The sequence below is a fragment of the Chrysochloris asiatica genome, unplaced genomic scaffold (genome assembly GCF_000296735.1).
Source record: "Chrysochloris asiatica unplaced genomic scaffold, ChrAsi1.0 scaffold00480, whole genome shotgun sequence".
Taxonomy (NCBI): Eukaryota; Metazoa; Chordata; class Mammalia; order Afrosoricida; family Chrysochloridae; genus Chrysochloris; species Chrysochloris asiatica.
Genome location: NW_006408998.1, coordinates 961,968 through 968,332, shown reverse-complemented (window position 1 = coordinate 968,332; position 6,365 = coordinate 961,968).

The window sequence follows — 6,365 nt, the reverse complement described above, 5'->3', positions numbered from 1 at the left end:
GGAAGGAGAGCATCTGGGTTAAACTGATTATATTCAGAGGTGGTTTAATGGGGCTGCCACTAATCAATCCAGGGTCTGTGTATGCTGTCCCCAGCAAAGAAGGAGAATAAGATTGGAAATCTCTTACTCCCCAACTTTAAAATTTATTACACAGCTTCAGTGGTCACAACAGCTTGGTACTGGTACAATGAAAAGATGCATTCATCAATGCAACAGAATTGAGAATCTGGAAATTAACACATCCACATACAGCCAACTGATTTTTGACAAAGTAACAAAATATATCGCATGGTTATGGGGTTAGTCTTTTCAACAGATAGTGTTGACAGAACTGTTAAGCCGTATGCCCAAGATTGAAACAAGATCTTTACCTCATGCATAATACATAAACCAACTCAGTATCGATTAAAGACCTAACTGTAAATCTCAGAATTATGAAGGCCATCAATGAAAAAAAATAGGGACAAATGTGAGGGCTCTTATTCAGGGCATAACCAGATTACCAAACATTTGGAAAACTACATAAACAAAAGCAGACAAAATGGATGATTGAGGCATTCTAAAAATTAAAAACTTACATACATCAAAAGACTTCACCAAAAGAGCGAAAAGAGAACCCACAGAATGGGAAAATGTTTTGCAATGACACATTAGACAAGGGACTAATTTCTGAAATATATAGGAAACTACAACACCTCTACAACAAAAAGACAAATAACCCAATTAGAAAATGGGTGCAGGACATGAACCGACACATTACCAAGGGATAGATCTTGGAAGCCAACAGACATATGAAGAAATGTTCACGATCACTAGCCATTAGAGAGATGCAAATCAAAACAACAATGAGACATCATCTCAAACCAGCAGTGAAAAGATTAAAGAGTAGAGGGCAGTAAATGCTGGCAAGGATGTGGAGAGCCTTTGATGCTCCGGCATGCTGGTGGAATTGCAAAATGATCCAAACTCTCTGGGAAACAATGTAGCATTTCCTCAGAAGGCTGGAAATAGAAATACTTTATAATCCAGCAATTCATCTACTTAGTATTTACCTACAAGAAAAATGAGCCATAACACAAGTAGATAAATCCACACTAATGTTCATCGCAGCACTATTTACAATAGCAAAAAGATGGAGACAGCCAAAGTGCCCATCAACTGAAGAATGGATAAACAAACTGTGGTACATAAACACAATGGACTATTATGCTACCTTGAAGAATAACAAGGAAACTGCATGCCACCACATAAAATGGATGAACCTTGAGGACATTATGTTGAGTGAAATTAGTCAGTCACAAAAGGAGAAATACTGCATAGAGCCACTATTGTAAAAGACTAAGAAAAATAACCCATACTAAAGGGATGTGTATTCTTTGCTGGTTGCGTGGATGTGGGGCGTGGGGTGAGGGGAGGGAGGGTAAGGTGGAGCACAGGGAAGGGAATAGATGCAGGATAATTTGTGTGTTGTGGAGGAGGGCAATACACAACAAGGGGAAAGGGAATGGAAGACAAATGAGGATGGGATTATGATTAGACGTGTTTACATGAGCTAAGTGGGACATAGGTAAATAATGATGTATGCACAATCTTGAAACAACAGGGTTCAGGGATACACAGATTGAGGCATGGTTGGAAAAGGCAAAAGGGGGGAAACAATGTTAAGATGCTTGGTGTCTTTTGAATCTTGGTTTCCCTGGCACACCACTATAAAGTAGACACTTGATGGGGAGAGAAAGGAATAGCCAGAAATATCATCATAGAAAGCTTGTTAAGTCCGTCTTCTGCCTATAACTGATTGGAATACCTAAAATGGGACTACAATGTACCCAGAGAAGTAGGCTTCCTGTGAAGTCTCTGCATTAACATAAAAACATGGGGAGAATCCTGAACCCTATCCAGAATTTTCTGAGGTGGGAAATTTCCACGTGATAGGACAAGCAGACCAACCTGGAACAGCTAGAAAAACAGAAGATACTGCTTGAAAGAAAGTCTGACAGGAAACAAACAAACAAACAATAATGGCAGTCTGACTGTCACTCAGGAGACATCAAGAGAAGTGGTCGGGTCTCCTCAGGACAAACCCCCTTCCAAGATTAAGACTCAATGGGAATACGTGAGCAGACATGCACTCTGACTGGTGACCACGTTGGTCACTGATAAGGGGAAGTGAGAGAAAAACAGTAATGAAATAGCAAGGTAAGTCCTACCATGTTCAATAGACTCCTGTAAACTCAGGTGGAGACCTGGTTGGCCTGCAGTGTGGCAAGACCTGGGTACTCCTGGGCCCAGAGTTAGTAATATAGCTAGAGGACTAGAGTGGAGAATGAAGTGTCAAGGGGATAATAAGTCATGGCATATGCACAAGAACACCCACATTTGTAAATAATACCCTCTTGACATGGCTTCAATGGCTGGATGATCAGAATTCAATTAGAAACAGTAGCTCAAAAGAGGGAACAAATCTTTACAGTGAGGATCATATCCATATCCTCAATATACAAGGTAGACAGGGATGAGCAACTTGTACATTGGCTACCTAAAATAGGGGGGCTACAAACACCAGAAGTGACTGGCTTACAAGCTTTCAGAGGGCATGGAGGTTTCCACGGAGTAGTATCCACTCTGTCTGGGTGGGGCTGATGAAAGGCGATGGGGATGGCACTCATGTGGCAAAATAATGAATAATTGCTATCATGATTGACATTCAGGGTTGGAAATGTAAATGTAGACATTTTGTAGCAAAATGATGGGAGTCATTGAGTTTGCAGTCTAGGAGTGGAGGTCCCTGGGACCACCAAGGGAGAAGAGCGGAGTGTGGGACGCTACCCAGAGAATGATGCCAGAGATGGAGGCAGTGATGCCAGAGGTGGAAGCAGAGATGATGACGTGGTGAGAGGGAATGGCTGAGGACTCTAGACCCAAAAGGAAGAGGGGCTGTGTGTGGGCTTTCAGTTTATAACCCTTTGGTCATTTGATGATGCAAGGAGGGGATTGTGACCATGACAATGAAACGATATATACGATAAGATTAATGTAAAGCTAACGTTCTCCCCTGTAAACTATCACATAATTCACAATAAAACATTTAAAAAGTGTCATTTAATTCCTAGTCACAGAAATCCTGTATAGGATTTCTAGGAGAAGCTGGTAAGTTTAAACTATTGACCTTGTTGTTCAAAGTCCAGCACACCAGATTTAGTAAAAGAGTTAGTAAATATCAAAAGTATGGCAACAAAAAAAATGTCAAGAAAACTTAATAAGTAAACTCACAAAGAAAATTATATGGAACTTAGAAACCAGCAGTACCACAAAAATCACACTATAAAATGGCAATCAATTCTTAAAGATCAATAATCACACTGTAAGTAAATGGATTAAATGAACCATGCAACAGACAGAGAGTAGCAGAATTGGTAATAAAACAAGATCCTTCAATATGCCATTTACAAAATTCACATCTTACATAGAAAGACAAAATTAGATTGATAATCAAAGGATGGAAAACTATATCAAGATAAAAGCAATCACTCATCTGTCAGTATATCATACTGGCGGTGACGTGTGTTGCTGTGGTACTGGGAAGTTATGCCACCGATATTCCAAATGCAAGCAGGGTCATAGGTTTCCCTGGAGTTTCCAGACTAAGACATACTATTCATAGTTTGGACATTTAATATTTAGATTATTAATGCATGTTTACAGCCATTTCTCTTCATTTCAAATTGTGTGACATCAGCAAATGAAATTCTCAAAAGCTTTGTATGATCCATTTGTGTGATCATAATCATCTCTACTTTGAGGAGCAGCTCTTCTCTAGTCACATTTTTAGTGCCTTACAACCTGAGGGGCTCATCTTCCAGTACTATATCTGAAATTATTCTAGTATTCTTCATTATGCTTCAGTATTCAATATTCTGGTGCTCTCTTAAAGTGTTCCACTGCTATTCATAAGGTTTTCAGTGACTAAATATTCAGAGGTTATCTCATCTCTCCTTCTTCCTACTCTGTCTTCCTCTGGAAGCTCAGCTGAAATGTATCCACCATGGGTAATCCTGCTGCTGTTTAAAATACTGGTGAAATAGCTTCCATAATCATAGCAACATGCAAGCCATCACAGTAGGACAAAATGACAGATGAGTGGTGAACAATTTTTCAAAGTAGTCTGTATTACTCTTTTTATTTCAACTGTGTTTTTGTTGGCTTATTTCATCACCCATTTCTTTTATTTTTCATGCTCTTTACATTTTCTCCTCTTTTTTATTTTTGCTATTGTTTTACTGTTGGATTGATTTCTGTTCTAATTTATATTATTTATATTCTTCTGCTGTCTATAGGCTTACTTTGGTCCTCTTTATCTAATTGTTGTAGGATGTTGGTCTAATGTACTGGCTTTATTTCTTTCTCTATTTAGGCTGCATCTGTGGTATGCTATGTTATTATTCTTGTTTGATTACAGGAATATTTAAAATTCGTTTTTATGCGTTCTTTTGTTCTTGTTGTTGAAGGCCATAAGGCTGTTCTGAATCATAAAAACTTTGTAAGGCTGTGATTATTTGGGGAGTAAAATTTCTCATCTTTTTGCCATGTTTTACAAGCCGAAAAGAGGAAGATGCCCAACAAGATGAATTTGAACAGTAGCAGAAGCAATCTGCTGCACTTTAGCAATGGCTTTAAGAATGGCACAGGACTTAGCATTGTTTCATTCTCTTGTGCATAGTGTTCCTTCAGGTTGGAACACACTCAATGGCACCTAACAACAACAGCAACTGTTATAGTAGAGTTGTGTATTTCTATCATCAATTCTGTTTTGGATTGACATATATTTTGAGGCCATTTCTTTGGAACTTAGATATTTATTAAGCTTAAAGTTATGGTTGACCCTTGAATCATGGCATATTATCCTTCTTTATTTTGACTTAAAGTATTTATTATACTTTATTTTGACTTAAAAGTACATTTAATATAAATAAATATTGCTGCTCATCTTTTTGTTGCTCCTGTTGTTGTTTTAAAGTGCTGTCTAGTTGGTTCCAAATAATTGCAAACTAATACAGAAAGAATGAAGCTTTCTGTGGTCCTGAAGCTTCCTCACAATTGCTGTTATGTTTAAGCTCATTCTTGCTGCTGCTATCAGTCCATCTAACTGGGGCTATTCCTCATTTTTTAAGAACCTCCACAATAGCAGGTATGATGTACTTCTCTAGTGACCAATCCCTTCTGACAAAAATCCTAAAGATCGTGAGACTGAGGCTCAGCATCCTCACTTTTAAGGAACATTCTGGCTTTACTCACTCAAGACAGACATTCAATACATTCAGTATTCTTCTTCATCATCATAGTCCAAATGCATCAATTTGTCTGTGGTCTTGATTATTATTTTCCAACTTTCATATAAATATGAGGTGATTGAAAACACCGTGGCTTGGATCACAAACACCTTAGTTTTCAAACTGATATCAATTGACAGCTTGATTTCTGCTTCCATTAAATGTTGATTCTGAATACAAGCAAAAGGAAGGCTTTGACAACTACATTCTCTCCATTTATCATATTATTTATTGGTCCAGTTGTGAGGGCTTTTTTTTCCTCTTTACTTTGAGGTGTAATCCATATTGAAAGTTGTGGTCTTTGATCTTTATCAGTGAATAATTTAAGTCCTCTTTGCTTCCAGCAAGCTAGATTCTGTCATCTGCATATTGCTAATGAGCTTTCTTCCAATATTTACCACATTATCTTTCATATAATCTAACTTTTCAGATTATTTGTTTATCATATATATTGAATTAGTATGTTGAGAGAATATAACGTTAGCACACATCTTTCCTGATTTTAAAACATTTAGTATGTCCTTGTTCTGTTTGACTTACTCCCTCCTCGTGAGCACAATGAAATACTCTGGAATATCCATTACTCATAATGTTTGTTATGATACACAAAGTAGAATGCCTTTGCATAGGTAAACACCACTCTAGCATTCTCTGTTTTCAGTCAAGATACATCTGATATCAACAATGCTATCACTCATATAAGTAGTCTTTTGAATCCACATTAAATTTTAGTCAGTTCCCTGTCAATGTACTGTTGTAAATGTTTTTTGTTTGTTTTAAATTATCTTCATTAAAGTTTTACCAGCATCAAATATTAATTTTTTAAAATGATTTCTGCAGTCTGTTGGGCCACCTTTCTTTGGAATAGGAACACATGTGGATCTCTTCAAAACAATTAACCTGGTAGCCTGGTAGCTGTCACACAAAATTCTTAGGATAGATAAGTGAGTTCTTCCAGGGCTGCATGCGTTAATTGAAATATTTCAATTTGCATTTTGTCAATTCCTAGAGCCTTTTAGTTATTTATTTTTATTT